The sequence below is a fragment of the Coregonus lavaretus genome, assembly GCF_964263955.1.
Source record: "Coregonus lavaretus genome assembly, chromosome: 39".
Taxonomy (NCBI): domain Eukaryota; kingdom Metazoa; phylum Chordata; class Actinopteri; order Salmoniformes; family Salmonidae; genus Coregonus; species Coregonus lavaretus.
The window spans coordinates 5,170,332-5,187,992 of NC_140026.1; positions in this window are offsets into that span (position 1 = coordinate 5,170,332).

Sequence of the window (17,661 nt, forward strand, 5' to 3'; positions counted from 1 at the left end):
ATTAAAAGTATTGTGGAGCTCCTGCACCTAAATATAAACAGTACCAGCACCCAAAATGAGTAAAGGCACCGATTGTAGTCCAAGTCAAGCACTGATCGTTACACATTGAAGACCACATGAATAATAGAATATAACAATTAATCCGTAACTGTACAAACCAATGCATTTTACCAGAGTCAGAGACAACAGAGGTGATGTGCGCATGCACGCACCCTCAAAATAGGAGACGGCGAACTCAAACAGGTTGGCAACAATGATGTATATAAACTCTGGCTTGCTGATGCTATGCATTGACCATCGAGAGCCTTTGAAGCCACCGGTCGGTCATATTGGTACTCCCTTGTAGGAGCAGTACTTCAATTCAATGTTAAGGACAACATTTAATTATTTTTTGTGTGCTGTAGTGGGGACAGTAACATTCGTAATCTCAAAATTATACTTTAAGAGTTGTTTTACATTGATTATTATGTGAGCTAAACAAAATTAACCAAACAAGTATTCATTAAGGTGTCTAATAGAATAAAAATGCAAAAAAACGGTAGACATTAAACACATTTATATAGCTTCCCAAATATTTTTTACAATGGTGGGTGAACACCAATAATGAGCGGTGGTGGCTTGAACACAGCACCCAGTCAGTCATCTAGAGTATATATATATATATATATAAAAAAAAAAGTGGTTGGCAATGATATATAACTTCGTAAACGATTGATAAACGACTGTTGCAATAAATTGTTAAAATGTTTTACAAAGCAGTTTGTGTAGTCCTTATACTGTAATCTACCTTCTAGCACAAACCATAGGCTGTGTGGGCTACAAACTTCAGATTGTCAAGAGTGCCATGTCTTTGACAGTGGCAAGGAAATCATGCTGCTTTCATAACCAAGTAGGAATTTACCACACGCAAAAATAAAAAATCCACTTGAAAAGACCCTCCAACTTGTAATTACTAGTGGGAGACAAGTCTTTCATCCTGAGCTCCCACATGCTGATGTCACCAACGAAGGAAAGGAAATTACCTTGATAACTGGTTTTTCAGCAGTTAAATGCAACAACAAAACCTGTATAAAAGCAGATATTTTTTTTTTATGCCAACTTGTTTACAAGCATGAGAGCTGTATTTTTACTTAATGATTTACGCAGCTTGCTGTTTGCCATTAGCCAATCGGAGTTTCTCAACAAGTTCAAAGCATGTGAATGCATCCAGTTGGTATGTGCAACTTCACAAATGGTAAATTCCTACCTCCCACTTATTTACAAACACAGCATTAGACTAAAAGGCCTTATGAATTCCACATGGGGATGGTGCAGCGTAGTTCACATTTGACAAACACTTTTCCCTTAGTCTTATCACAAGTATTTATTTGAAACTCACCTCTCTGTATGCAGCGCAACACTCAAAAGGAAACAATTTTCCTCTTCTGGGGGGAAAGCAATCTGATGAATTTCTTTAATTGGTTTCAGGTGGCATTTTGTAGACTGGTAAGCTCCTCCCTCTTTCATGAATCAACAAATCAGTGGAAGTTTCATTATGATTCCCTTACCCACATATGTGCTCAACAACCATTGGTTTAGCCCTGCAGGACACAGACTGAAAATCGTTGTAATGCTTTTGGTCCTTTCAAGACAACTGGGAACTCGGTTAAAAACTAGGTCAAAACTTCTGTGATCTTCAAATCGGAAAGTCTGAGCTTTAGAAAGAGTTCCCAACTTGGACTTCCGAGTTGGATGACCATTCAAAACTATTTATCCCAGTTGGAGATTTTCCCCCCTTTTTTTCAGAGTTGTCTTGAACACACTGAAGTCAGGGCAATCGTCAGTTGCTACATCCCTTTTTGGACATTCTTGAAGAATATAACTTATCAATGAAATTAAATCAAATTGTATTTGTCATATGCGCCGAATACAACAGGTGTAGACCTTACCGTAAAATGCTTACTTAATGCAATTCAAGAAAGAGTTAAGAAAATATTTACTAAATAATGTAAAAAATGTAATAAAAATAAAAAATAACACAATAAAATAACAATGACGAGGCTATATACAGGGGGTACAGGTACCAGTCAATGAGCGAGGGTAAAGGTTAGTCAAGGTAATTTGTACGTGTACGTAGGGGTAAAGTGACTATGCATAGATAATAAACAGCGAGTGTAAAAACAAAGAGGGTCTCAATGTAAGTAGAAGCTGTTAAGGAGCCTTTTGGTCCTAGATTTGGCGCTCCGGTACCGCTTGCCGTGCGGTAGCAGAGAGAACAGTCTATGACTTGAGTGACTGGATACTTTGACCATTTTTGGGGCCTTCCTCTGACACCACCTAGTATATAGGTCCTGGATGTCAGGAAGCTTGGCACCAGTGATCTACTGGGCCGTACGCACTAGCATCTGTAGCGCCCTAAGGTCAGATGCCGAGCAGTTGCCAAACTAGGCGGTGATGCAACCAATCCGGATGCTCTCGATGGTGCAGCTGTATAACTTTTTGAGGATCTGGGGACCCATGCCAAATCTTTTCAGTCTCCTGAGGGGGAAAGGTGTTGTCGTGCCCTCTTCATGACTGTCTTGGTGATGTGGACACCAACAAACTTGGAACTCTCGACCCGCTCCACTACAGCCCCGTCGATGTTAATGGGGGCCTGTTCGGCCTGCCTTTTCCTGTAATCCATGATCAGCTCCTTTGTCTTGCTCACATTGAGGGAGAGGTTGTTGTACTGGCACCACACTGCCAGGTCTCTGACCTCCTCTCTGCCTCATCGTTGTCGGTGATCAGGCCTACCACTGTTGTGTCGTCAGCAAACTTAATGATGATGTTGGAGTCATGTTTGGCCACGCAGTCGTGGGTGAACAGGGAGTATAGGAGGGGACTAACCACGCACCCCTGAGGGGCCCCAGTGTTGAGGATCAGCGTGGCAGATGTGCTGTTGCTTACCCTTACCAACTGGGGGCGGCCCGTCAGGAAGTCCAGGATCCAGTTGCAGAGGGAGGTGTTTAGTCCCAGAGTCATTTGCTTAGTGATGAGCTTTGTGGGCACTATGGTGTTTAGTTCAGCTGTTGTACACTTTCAGAGCCCTATACAACGAATCAGATCAGAGGAGTTAGCGAGGTAACTTTGGTCAACACTGAGTTCAACCTGGGATGACCGGTACTACCCATACGGAAAAGTAATATGGCAATCTATGTATATTACTGATGTTTTATATGGGCATATATGGTGGAAACATATATGCCCATATATGCTTATATATGTACAGTGCCTTGCAAAAGTATTCATCCCCCTTGGCGTTTTTCCTATTTTGTTGCATTACAACCTGTAATTTAAATGTATTTTTATTTGGATTTCATGTAATGGACATAGACAAAATAGTCGAAATTGGTGAAGTGAAATAAAAAAAATAACGTGTTTCAAAAAATTCGAAAAAATAAATAACGGAAAAGTGGTGCATGCATATGTATTTAACCCCTTTGCTATGAAGCCCCTAAATAAGATCTGGTGCAACCAATTACCTTCAGAAGTCACATAATTAGTTACATAAATTCCACCTGTGTGCAATCTAAGTGTCACATGATCTGTCACATGATCTCAGTATACATACACCGGTTCTGAAAGGCCACAGAGTCTGCAACACCACTAAGCAAGGGGCACCACCAAGCAAGCGGCACCATGAAGACCAAGGAGCTCTCCAAACAGGTCAGGGACAAAGTTGTGGAGAAGTACAGATCAGGGTTGGGTTATAAAAGAATATCCGAAACTTTGAACATCCCACGGAGGACCATTAAATCCATTATTAAAACATTGAAAGAATATGGCACCACAACAAACCTGCCAAGAGAGGGCCGCCCACCAAAACTCACAGACCAGGCAAGGAGGGCATTAATCAGAGGCAACAAAGAGACCAAAGATAACCCTGAAGGAGCTGCAAAGCTCCACAGCGGAGATTGAAGTATCTGTCCATAGGACCACTTTAAGCCGTACACTCCACAGAGCTGGGCTTTACGGAAGAGTGGCCAGAAAAAAGCCATTGCTTAAATAAAAAAATAAGCAAACACGTTTGGTGTTCGCCAAAAGGCATGTGGGAGACTCCCCAAAGAAGGTACTGTGGTCAGATGAGACTAAAATTGAGCTTTTTGAACATCAAGGAAAACGCTATGTCTGGCGCAAACCCAACACCTCTCATCACCCCGAGAACACCATCCCCACAGTGAAGCATGGTGGTGGCAGCATCATGTTGTGGGGATGTTTTTCATCGGCAGGGACTGGGATACTGGTCAGAATTGAAGCCATTGTACAGTTTTAAGCTGTTCCCACTTGTCCCTTTGTTGCACCTGGGAAGTGCTACATGACAGCACATAGAACAGTTAGGGGTTGGGTTTGGGTCATAAATACATTTGTGAAAAGCTTATCAGATTCAGTTTACTGAAACATCCTTGACCCTTAATTCTATATGTGCAATGATTGATTTGTAAATTAAATTAAGGTCTGCCCAACGTATCACCGGGGGCACAATGCCTGCCCTCCAGGATACCTACAGCACCTGATGTCACAGGAAGGCCAAAAAGATCATCAAGGACATCAACCACCCAAGCCACGGCCTGTTCACCCATATATCATCCAAAATGTGAGGTCAGGACAGGTGCATCAATGCTGGGACCGAGAGACTGAAAAACAGCTTCTATCTCAAGGCCATCAGACTATTAAATAGCCATCACTAGCCGGCTACCACCCGGTTGCTCAATGCAGGTGTGGCTTCGGGACAAGTCTCTGAATGTCCTTGAGTGGGCCAGCCAGAGCCTGGAGTTGAACCCGATCGAACATCTCTGGAGAGGCCTGAAAATAGCTGTGCAGCGACGCTCCCAATCCAACCTGACAGAGCTTAAGAGGATCTGCAGAGAAGAATGGGAGAAACTCCCCAAATACAGGTGTGCCCAGCTTGTAGCGTCATAACCAAGAAGACTCGAGGCTGTAATCGCTGCAAAAGGTGCTTCAACAAAGTACTAAGTGAAGGGTCTGAACACTTATGTAAATGTAATATATCCATTTTTAAAGAATTATACAAAATACAAAATGTATATATTTGTTTTAAATGTGGGTTTAAATATATGATAATATATTTTAAAATATGTAACGTTCTTTGATATATAAGGCCTTATATGGCCATAGATTACTTTTCCATATGGGCACGCAAGTGGCTCACTTTTTAGCCAGGTACATTTCACAGGAGGCTGCTGAGGGGAGAACAGCTCATTATAATGGGTGGAATGAAGCGAATGGAATGGCATCAAACACCTGGAAACCATGTGTTTTTCTGTATTTGATACCATTCCACTGATTCCGCTCCAGTCATTACCACAAGCCCGGCCTCCCCAATTAAGGTGCCACCAACCTCCTGTGGTACATTGCTATGGCAATGAATCCGTCAGAACTAACCTGCTCAGGGGCAGGCTAACTCATGGCTATCTCCACTTACCCTGAATGTAATGACTAAGCCTAGAGTTGAGACTACTATTCTGCTAGCAGCACTAATAAAAAAGTCCCCATCAAAATCCGGCAGTTTAAAGATGCACTATGCAGAAATTGGTCAGCAATTTCCTGGTTGCAAAAATTCTAATAAATGGCCTAATTTCAGTTTATGTTAGAATACAAGCAAGTATAGTGTAGATAATCCTTGTACCATCTAAACCACTGTGAAAAATGTTTTCCATAACCAAAAATATTGTATTTTCAGCTGTTTGAAGCTGGTGTGCAAAACCAAATGTTAAAGACGCAAAAACAAAACTTAAGAGCAGGAAACACAGAAATATGAACAGATCTGTCTGCTTCTTAGACTTGCTTTCAATGAGAATGACAGATCTATAACACCAAGGCTGCCATCTTTTGAAGAAAGCTTGTAGTGAGATGTGCTATGTCAATTTCATTGCCCCCTGGCACAAACTGTTTTAATTTCCTGCAATTCAATGTATTTTGACATGGCTTAGGCCTATCAACATTTGACAACTTTGTTACTTTATTTAATTCCCCAAAGATCTCAAAGCATGCCAATATTCCTTGGGTGGTTTGACACTTTATTCAGACAATAATGACATAAGATAGGCAAATCCTAGAAACAGTGGGAAGGTTGGAAGCAGGGATCGATTCCTGTACTCAGGTGGAAAGTTGTATGCGACACGTGCCAGGGAGTTTTACCACAACACCAAGGCTCTACACAGGAAATGTTAATATTAATGTTTGATGGCAGTGGGTAATCAGATCATAGATTGCAGTCTCCTTGTCCATAGACTGCTTTCAAAGTATGGACACAAACACTTTGAATTTTGCAATTTGGGTGAACTATCTCTTTAAAATAGGGCTGGAAGAAAATCCTGCTTTCTCTCCAGGAGTGTTGGCCAGATAGATGTTTCCCAATTGCTGGATGTTTGAAAATGTTCTTGTTAAAACAATTAATTTATCAAAATCACCCAACCTTCAAGAAAAACCTAATGAATATCAATATTCAGGTGGTTTATGCCAGTTGAAGCTCCTTGCCAACATCTTACTCTACATAGACAAATGTGTTTATGAGTTGTGATTCCCCCTATCATCTCTGCCTAGCATGTACACAATACTAAATGTCAAAAATTATATTGGATTCCTGGAGCTGTTTTTATGTTATCCAGTGCGGTGGTGACTGCAACTGTGCTTCTGGCACCAATTTACACTTTTTTTGCCAACGTTACTGAACCCGGCCATATTCAACGGGTGTTGAACATTCGTAAATTTGTCAGTTATTCTGCTCTGGCACACTCAGACGAGAGTGCTCCGAAATCGGAGTAGATAGCCTAGCTAGTCTAGCTATTTAGACTATCTTACCCGTATACATCATGGATGGACGCTTCTCCCTGTCACGGATGCCATGGTTGCCCTAAGTTTGATGATGTAATCCGGAGACAGGTGTTTTCTCCATCTCCTTAGCTATCATACTGTAATTCCACTGATTTCAAAGCTCGGTCCTCCAGAAAGTGGAGAGCAACACTTATGCTGTTCTACTATGCAATATATAGTTTTTAAAGCCACATTAGACAGGATTACCTACACATACTGACCAGCTCAAATAGACAGAAGCATGCTATATGGCAGACCAATCTGAACTCATCTCTCGGCATGTCCAGCCCACTCATTATCTCAGCCACTCATGGCTAGCGGGAAGTTCTTTTTCTGTGGGTATACAAGTTTGTAATTAAGGCACATGAAAGTTGACGTTCTAGATGGCATTTCTGCCAAAAAACGCATTTTGATATTTAAAAAAAGGTTTACGTTCAAATGGCTCTCCTGTGATATAGTGACCCACGACATACGCCTAGTTTCCTGAAACTAGTCACATATGTGATTACACTGGCAAAATTGGAAAGTGGAATAATAAAGTGTGGGGAATAACATTAGTGTTCTTGCTGACAAGCACTGTAATTACCCTATATTTCAGCCCATTGTTAACAATGACAATTGTTCCACTGATCAAACTAAGACAAGATGACAAGATGACAAGACAAGATGACATATCTGCCCTTACACCCGGACCAAATTATTTTTATATTTATTGTCCCCCCTCTAGAATCAAACTTACACTTTTGGGTTCACAATCTGTTTTACAAAATGATTTTCATAGTTACAAATCAGGTCACCCTAACAAACTTCCCTGCTGCCTTTTTGCTGTCTCAGCCTAAAATGTCATTCACCAAACGAGGGGACTAATGCAAGTGTGGATTAAATCGACTTCAAAAAGCTGCATTCTGCAATAGGGACAGGAGTAACAGCAACCTAATTTTGTTGGCAACATTGTACATAAAACAGCGCTACCGTGCTGCTCTTTTTACAGTTTTATAAACTCAGCGGAGAATGTTCTCTCTCTCCATTCAGCCCCACTCTAATCTTTAAAACATGCATCATATGCTTTAATGTGCCGTGGTTCACAGTGCTGTGACAAGACAGGACAATGATAGAGGTTCCACTCGTGATGTGAAATTGCAGGTGCGGATGCTCCGATTTCAAAACGATTTGGAGCACAGTTATGAAATGGTGTAATTAGAATTTAAAAAATGGTCATTTTAATGCGTGAGATATAAGAGGAGTGCCGTGAGAGCGTGAAAAGAGGGTAAAATGCGTGTGTCTCACCGTCAATGCGTGAGAGTTGGCAGCGCTGTAACACACATTTCTATGTGAAGTTGGTCGGGTCGCCCAAAAAGGTACATTTTGCAGCTTTAAGCTAGATATATTTTTTGCATGGGCTGTGTCTCAATCCACCTGTCACATCTACTTCCGCTCCCCCTCTCCGGCTGCAGTGGAAATTCTCATCAATAATGAGGAGAGACAAGGTCAATCACCAATCAGGATATTACTTTATTCAAAACATATTAATAAAGGTAATAACGAGGCTGGTCGGCCCAACACTGAGAGCTGAGAGCCCCAACATAAAAAATACAAAGATCTTTTACAGCAAAGATACACCCTCTTAGTCTACATGACAAATAACAGATGTGTGGAATGAGTCAAAAAGTCAGACTTGATATATGAGAAAGGAGTATCTCCCATCCAAATAGCATTTGCTATGAAGACTGTTCTTACTGCATGGAAACCAGAGTTTGGCCCCCAAGACAAGGTTCCTCTCATCATTATCAATACCCGAGCCATCTCTCCTGGTACCTTACATTACACAAACAGAAACTAATTCTATGGAATGCATGCTCAGTAAGACCGGAGCCATCTTCCTCACATGAATGGAATGTGGCTTGTTAGGTTTATCACCCAAGGCATCGTAAAAGACACATGAGAGTTCTAAGAACCCTATTCTATTGCAGAAAACAACAATTTGATGCAATAACAGTATTATAACATCATCTTGTAATTTCTCTCTCACACGGTCCTGGCAACTTTCATTAGGCACACCTGGACTTCATCACTTCCCTGATTACTTCCCCTTTATTTAACCTTCTGTTGTCATCAATCCTTATGTGTTATTGTTCTTTCTCTTCCGTATACGTTATCGATCTTCTCACAAAAAAGTATGTAGTGTCTGAACGGTTTGGCTTACAAACTAATATGACCCCTCTATGCGGGGGGCACAGGTTAGTCGAGGTAATTGAGGTAATATGTACATATAATATAATAATAATATAATATGCCATTTAGCAGACGCTTTTATCCAAAGCGACTTACAGTCATGCGTGCATAATTTTTTTTTGTGTATGGGTGGTCCAGGGGATCGAACCCACTACCTTGGCGTTACAAGCGCCGTGCTCTACCAGCTGAGCTACAGAGGACCATGTAGGTAGAGGTAAAGTGACTATGCATAGATAATAAACAGAGAGTAGTAGCAGCGTAAAATAGGGGGGGGGGGGGGGGGACAAAGCAAAAAGTCCAGGTAGCCATTTGATTAGCTGTTCAGGAGTCTTATGGCTTGGGGGTAGAAGCTGTTAATAAGCCTTTTGGACCAAGACTTGGCACTCCGGTACTGCTTGCCGTGCGGTAACAGAGAGAACAATCTATGACTAGGGTGGCTGGAGTCTTTGGCAATTTTTAGGGCCTTCCTCTGACACCGCCTTGTATAGAGGTCCTGGATATCAGGAAGCTTGGCCCAAGTGATGTACTGGGACGCACGCGCTACCCTCTGTAGTGCCTTGCGGTCGGAGGCCGAGCAGTTGCCATACCAGGCGGTGATGCAACCAGTCAGGATGTTGTCTTGGTGTGTTTGGACCATGATAGTTTGTTGGTGATGTGGACACCAAGGAACTTGAAGCACTCAACCTGCTCCACTACAGACCTGTTGATGAGAATGGGGGCGTGCTTGGTAATCCTTTTCTTCCTGTAGTCCACAATCATCTCCTTTGTCTTAATCACATTGAGGGAGAGGTTGTTATCCTGGCACCACACGACCAGGTCTCTGACCTCCTCCCTATAGGCTGTCTCATCGTTGTCGGTGATCAGGCCTACCACTGTTGTGTTGTCGGCAAACTTAATGAAGGTGTTGTAGTCGTGCCTGACCATGCAGTCATGGGTGAACAGGGAGTACAGGAGGGGACTGAGCACGCACCCCTGAGGGGCCCCTGTGTTGAGGATCAGCGTGGCAGATGTGTTGTTACCTACCCTTACCACCTGGGGGCGGCCCGTCAGGAAGTCCAGGATCCAGTTGCAGAGGGAGGTGTTTAGTCCCAGGATCCTTAGCTTAGTGATGAGCTTTGAGGGCACTATGGTGTTGAATGCTGAGCTGTAGTCAATGAATAGCATTCTCACGTAGGTGTTCCTCTTGTCCAGGTGGGAAAAGAGCAGTGTGGAATGCAATAGAGATTGCATCATCTGTGGATCTGTTGGGGCGGTATGCAAATTGAAGTGGGTCTAGGGTTTCTGGGATAATGGTGTTGATATGAGCCATGACCAGCCTTTCAAAGCACTTCATGGCTACAGACATGAGTGCTACGGGTCGGTAGTCATTTAGGCAGGTTATCTTAGTGTCCTTGGGCACGGGGAATATGGTGGTCTGCTTGAAACATGTTGGTATTACAGACTCAATCAGGGACATGTTGAAAATGTCAGTGAAGACACTTGCCAGTTGGTCAGCACATGCTCAGAGTACACGTCCTGGTAATCCGTCTGGCCCTGCGGCCTTGTGAATGTTGACCTCCTTAAAAGTCTTACTCACATTGGCTACGGAGAGCGTGATCACATAGTCATCCGGGAACAGCTTGTGCTCTCATGCATGCTTCAGTGCTGCTTGCCTTGAAGCGAGCATAGAAGTGGCAGCTCGCGGCTGTGCTTCCCTTTGTAGTCTGTAATAGTTTTCAAGCCCTGCCACATCCAACGAGCATCAGAGCTGGTGTAGTACGATTCAATCTTAGTCCTGTACTGACTCTTTGCCTGTTTGATGGTTCGTCGGAGGGCATAGCGGGATTTCTTATAAGCGTCCGGGTTAGAGTCCCGCTCCTTGAAAGCGGCAGCTCTACCCTTTAGCTCAGTGCGGATGTTGCCTGTAATCCATGGCTTCTGGTTGAGGTGTGTACGTACGGTCACTGTGGGGACGACATCATCAATGCACTTATTGATGAAGCCAGTGATTGATGTGGTGTACTCCTCAATGCTATCTGAAGAATCCCGGAACATGTTCCAGTCTGTGCTAGCAAAACAGTCCTGTAGCTTAGCATCTGCGTCATCTGACCACTTCCTTATTAACCGAGTCACTGGTGCTTCCTGCTTTAGTTTTTGCTTATAAGCAGGAATCAGGAGGATAGAATTGTGGTCAGATTTGCCAAATGGAGGGCGAGGGAGAGCTTTGTACATGTCTCTGTTTGTGGAGTAAAGGTGGTCTAGAGATTGTTTTCCTCTGGTTGCACATTTGACATGCTGGTAGAAATGAGGTAGAATGGATTTAAGTTTCCCTGCATTAGAAGGGAAACTTCTGAATTATGTCTCTACACTGAGCCATTAATCCATGTTTGAATTATGCTGTTAACAACAACACAAATCTGCAACTATGGTTTTCTGGAGTAGTGGAAAACATTTTCAAAAATTGAGTGCAGAGACATAATTCAGAAAGTGATTCTGATGTAAGCTTGGGTGTATTACCAGGGTAATTTGAAATAATGACAGTTCTTTTCAATACAGAACTGTATGTTTTCTTTTGGGGGTTTGGGGCGCCCTAAAGCTTGAGGTGGGTGCGTGCTACGCCACTGCTTATATATAAGTTAACTATCTTAGATGTGCCAAATAAATCGTCTCAAGCTCAGGTCTCCAGCTACATGAAAAAAAAGAAATGTATTTCACCTTTATTTAACCAGGTATGCCAGTTGAGAACAAGTTCTCATTTACAACTGCATGCTGGCCAAGATAAAGCAAAGCAGTGCGATAAAAACAACAATACAGAGTTACATATGGGGTAAACAAAACATCAAGTAAAAAATACAACAGAAAATATATATACAGTGTGTGTGAATGTTGTAAATTATGGAGGTAAGGCAATAAATAGGCCATAGTGCAAAATAGTTACAATTTTGTATTAACACTGGAATGATAGATGTGCATAAGATGATGTGCAAATAGAGATGCAAATTAGCAAAATGAATAACAATATGGGGATGAGGTAGTTGGGTGGGCTAATTACAGATGGGCTGTGTACAGGCACAGTGATCGGTAAGCTGCTCTGATAACTGACGACTAAAGTTAGTGAGGGAGATAAGAGTCTCCAGCTTCAGAGATTTTTGCAATTCATTCCAGTCATTGGCAGCAGAGAACTGGAAGGAATGGCGGCCAAAGGAGGTGTTGGCTTTGGGGATAACCAGTGAGATATATCTGCTGGAGCGTAGACTACGGGTGGGTGTTGCTATGGTGACCAGTGAGCTAAGATAAGACAGGGATTTGCCTAGCATTGATTTATAGATGACCTGGAGCCAGTGGGTTTGGCGACAAATATGTAGTGAGGGCCAGCCAACAAGAGTGTACAGGTCACAATGGTGGGTAGTATATGGGGCTTTGGTCACAAAATGGATGGCACTGTGATAGACTACATTCAATTTGCTGAGTAGAGTGTTGGAGGCTATTTTGTAAATGACATCGCTGAAGTCAAGGATCGGTAGGATAGTCAGTTTTACGAGGGCATGTTTGACAGCATGGGTGAAGGAGGCTTTGTTGCGAAATAGGAAGCCGATTCTAGATCTAACTTTTGATTGGAGATGCTTAATGTGAGTCTGGAAGGAGAGTTTACAGTTTAACCAGACACCTAGGTATTTGTAGTTGTCCACATACTCTAGGTCAGACCCGCCGAGAGTAGTGTTTCTAGTCGGGTGGGCGGGTGCAAGCAGCGTTCGGTTGAAGAGCATGCATTTAGTTTTACTAGTGTTTAAGAGCAGTTGGAGGCTACGGAAGGAGTGTTGTATGGCGTTGAAGCTCGTTTGGAGGTTTGTTAACACAGTGTCCAATGAAGGGCCAGATGTATACAAAATGGTATTGTCCGCATAGAGGTGGATCCGAGCGTCACCAGCAGCAAGAGCAACATCATTGATATACACAGAGAATAGTCGGCCCGAGAATTGAACCCTGTGGCACTCCCATAGAGACTGCCAGAGGTCCAGACAACAGGCCCTCAGATTTGACACATTGAACTCTATCTGAGAAGTAGTTGGTGAACCAGGCGAGGCAGTCATTTGAGAAACCAAGGCTATTTAGTCTGCCAATAAGAATGCAGTGGTTGACAGAGTCGAAAGCCTTGGCCAGATTGATGAAGACATATTTGATTTGCTAACTTGCTAGCTAAGTGGCTAGCTTGTAAAAATCAAGCTTCTTGGTTACAGCAGAGACAATCAATCCCCTCCTGGATAAAGATCCCTGCTGCCTAAATTTGTTTTGTGCGTAAAACAACGAACATTTTACATTTGGAAACATGCTTTAGACATATTGTCATAATGCATTGTAGTCCATGAATGGCAAGTGAAGACTCAGCAATTTTCTCTGTAACGAAAACAAATATCCATAAACTGTTTGAGGGATCAACTACAAGCACAGAAAGAGTGAAAATAAGGCCAAATGTAAAAATGTATGAACGTCCCCCTTTAACAGTCACACTGGTATTCAGTACAGTATGAATGGCCATTGCCCTAAGACTGATTGGATTGTACCAGAGTAAGTGCCCCTCAAAATAGATGTTCTAACCGACTTGCCAAAACTATTTTTACAGGGACAGTGCACATTAATCAACGTTTCAGTAAAAGTGCCGGTTTTAGCCAGCCGGCTAATTTTCAACCGCAGTCCCTGTGCAGGTTATGTAAACTTCCGACTTCAACTGTATATATATATATATATATATATATATATATATATATATATATATATATATATATAAGTTAAGATTTGCCTGTATCCTTTTCTCAAAAGTCACTGGCGTTTAACGTGACATTAAAAGGAAGAGGTGGGAGGGGTGTGTGAGATAGGGGGGAGTTCCAGAGAGGGTAGATGGCGGATGAGAGAGGGAAATGGTTTAGATCCACATAGAGTAAAACTGCTACTGAGACAGTAAGACAACATGGGAGGGAGAGAACCAACATCTCATGATTGCGTGAATCTACTAGCAGGACGGATTCTCCTTCCACCTCACTGCAGCGGATATGCTGTGTGTGTTTGTGAGTTACTGCAATGGTTATACTGTATGTTGAATATAATATGGGCATTGGGAACACATGGCTTCAAATAGCATCAGTGAGCCTAAACATTACCATAGGCACAAATATAGCCCTTAGGTAATGCTCCCCCACCTACGGTAGTCTACCTGATCATCTAACCTTTGTTTGTTCAGCTATACAAATGGCTTTTTTCACAATCCTAGAAAGAAGTTGCCCCTAACCTATACCCCAAACAAAGTGTATAAGGTGTTTAATCAACAATCTACAGAGTGTAAAATGGAGGAAAGTTTAAGTGTTGCAGAAAAAAATGAAAACCAGTCTGCGTCCCAAAACCTCCTGCTGAAGCTTACACTTGCATCCTAATAAATCTGTCCTTTCTCCCGAAGTGTGCACTTGCACACTCCCAATTATGAATTTAACAATGGTGGAAAATCTCCAGCCAATGGCTACACATCGAAGTGCATTGGAGAGAAGCCAAGGTCCCACCTTCGGACCTCCTGCCCCAATGAGAGGGGCAGGAGGTCTGTAATTTTCATCATAGGTACACTTCAACTGTGAGAGACGGAATCTAAAACAAAAATCCAGAAAATCACATTGTATGATTTTTAAGTAATTAATTTGCATTTTATTGCATGACATAAGTATTTGATCACCTACCAACCAGTAAGAATTCCGGCTCTAACAGACCTGTTAGTTTTTCTTTAAGAAGCCCTCCTGTTCTCCACTCATTACCTGTATTAACTGCACCTGTTTGAACTCGTTACCTGTATAAAAGACACCTGTCCACACACTCAATCAAACAGACTCCAACCTCTCCACAATGGCCAAGACCAGAGAGCTGTGTAAGGACATCAGGGATAAAATTGTAGACCTGCACAGGACAATAGGCAAGAAGCTTGGTGAGAATGCAACAAATGTTGGTGCAATTATTAGAAATGGAAGAAGTTCAAGATGACGGTCAATCAACCTCGGTCTGGGGCTCCATGCAAGATCTCACCTTGTGGGGCATCAATGATCATGAGGAAGGTGAGGGATCAGCCCAGAACTACATGGCAGGACCTGGTCAATGACCTGAAGAGAGCTGGGACCACAGTCTCAAAGAAAACCATTAGTAACACACTACGCCATCATGGATTAAAATCCTGCAGCGCACGCAAGTTATCCCTGCTCAAGCCAGCGCATGTCCAGGCCCGTCTGAAGTTTGCCAATGACCGTCTGGATGATCCAGAGGAGGAATGGGAGAAGGCCATGTGGTCTGATGAGACAAAAATAGAGCTTTTTGGTCTAAACTCTACTCGCCGTGTTTGGAGGAAGAAGAAGAATGAGTACAACCCCAAGAACACCATCCCAACCGTGAAGAATGGCGGTGGAAACATCATTCTTTGGGGATGCTTTTCTGCAAAGGGGACAGGATGACTGCACCGTATTGAGGGGAGGATGGATGGGGCCATGTATCGCGAGATCTTGGCCAACAACCTCCTTCCCTCAGTAAGAGCATTGAAGATGGGTCGTGGCTGGGTCTTCCAGCATGACAACGACCCGAAACACACAGCCAGGGCAACTAAGGAGTGGCTCCGTAAGAAGCATCTCAAGGTCCTGGAGTGGCCTAGCCAGTCTCCAGACCTGAACCCAATAGAAAATCTTTGGAGGGAGCTGAAAGTCCGTATTGCCCAGCGACAGCCCCGAAACCTGAAGGATCTGGAGAAGGTCTGTATGGAGGAGTGGGCCAAAATCCCTGCTGCAGTGTGTGCAAACCCGGTCAAGACCTACAGGAAACGTATGATCTCTGTAATTGCAAACAAAGGTTTCTGTACCAAATATTAAGTTCTGCTTTTCTGATGTATCAAATACTTATGTCATGCAATAAAATGCAAATTATTTACTTAAAAATCATACAATGTGATATTCTGGATTTTTGTTTTAGATTCCGTCTCTCACAGTTGAAGTGTACCTATGATAAAAATTACAGACATCTACATGCTTTGTAAGTAGGAAAACCTGCAAAATCGGCAGTGTATCAAATACTTGTTCTCCCCACTGTATACTATATAATATATAAAATATATAATATACTGTTAAATGGGAGAGGAAAGAAAGGTTCAGAACTCGCCCCCAAAAGGCTTAGACCGGCTCTGAGCCTCATCACCCTTGGAGGTGGTTTGTGGTAATGTGGGTTTTAACAATAATGGAGTGGTTGGCGTGCTTGTATCCAGTGCTAAAGAAATCAGGGCTGAAGACGGGGAAGAGTCTTTCATTGGTTGGCACGTGGTCGTACGTGTAGAGGTGATGACCGAGTTGAACGTCGTAGAATGACACGTGTCGCTCCCGCCTGTCAAAGTACACGCCCACATGTGCCTGTAACGTTTAAAATAAGTTTATTAGTAAAGTTACTTAATAAAGTAAATAATCTTGCCCCTCAGATGAATAACTTTTAAAAATTAAATGACTTGAATATAAAGGTGTGGATATAATAACAACTGGTCTTCGATAATGAATGTTAAATATCTAAACTTGTATTTTCACATACATCATGATACTTCAAAGGCTAGCTCCAAAGACAACCCCAGGTCAAATATCCCACAGTGAGATTTCGCCCTCTCCTGGCGAGGAGACATTTCAAGTATAGTTGTATTTATTTTATTTAACCTTCAAAACCTGCCATAGAGATGTACTAGACTAGAGAGCGCTTTGGGCCAAGTGTGCCCTCTATCCAACTATATGCTTCTACATACCCTGCTCCTGTATGTTACGATAGCCATAGGGCAGGGGTTAAAGCAACAACAAAAATCCCATGACTGAAACTTAAGTCAATTTTAGATCGATTGTCTGTGGCCAAGTTAACCTCCCCTTTCATGTAAGAAAGTCATGACCATCATTCTTTTAGGGAAAGAGGATACTTTTGTTGATGTATAACCAATTCCAGTCCCCTTGCTTAGGATGTCTAGGGTCATCCCCTGGATAATTTATATGTAGAAGGACTGGAATGTGACTTAAAAAAAGCCATTCTACTCCAAAATTGAAGAAAATACAATAATGCTGACGCCATCTAAAATATGATTTCCACCTCCAGAAATGGGCCCAATAACATATTGGTAAAACAAATTACAATTATTTTAACATATTGGACCATGCAGTGTATTTGTCTCAGAAAGTAATTTGCATTGCTAGCTATAGCCTAATGTTAGCTAGCTAGCTAACGTTCAACCTAGTTGGTTAGCTTTAGCTACTTGCAGATTCATACTACAGCATGTCATGCATTGTGGCTAGCTATGACAATCCATTTGTACTGTAGCTATGGGTTCAATGTTAGCTAGATGTCTAAACAAAATACTTTGCCAGATGATTACATGACCCACAAGTTATCCAGATGTGTCTGGAGGTGATTATGGCAATCTATTGTTTACTACACTACCTTACTCACTCTTAAGCACATGGCCTCATATGTGAATACTTAAAGAGATGGGCGAGGCTAAAGAGGGTGTGAATGATGGTGTACCAAAACATTCAAGGTCCATTTTCTCAAAAGTGGGGTTAC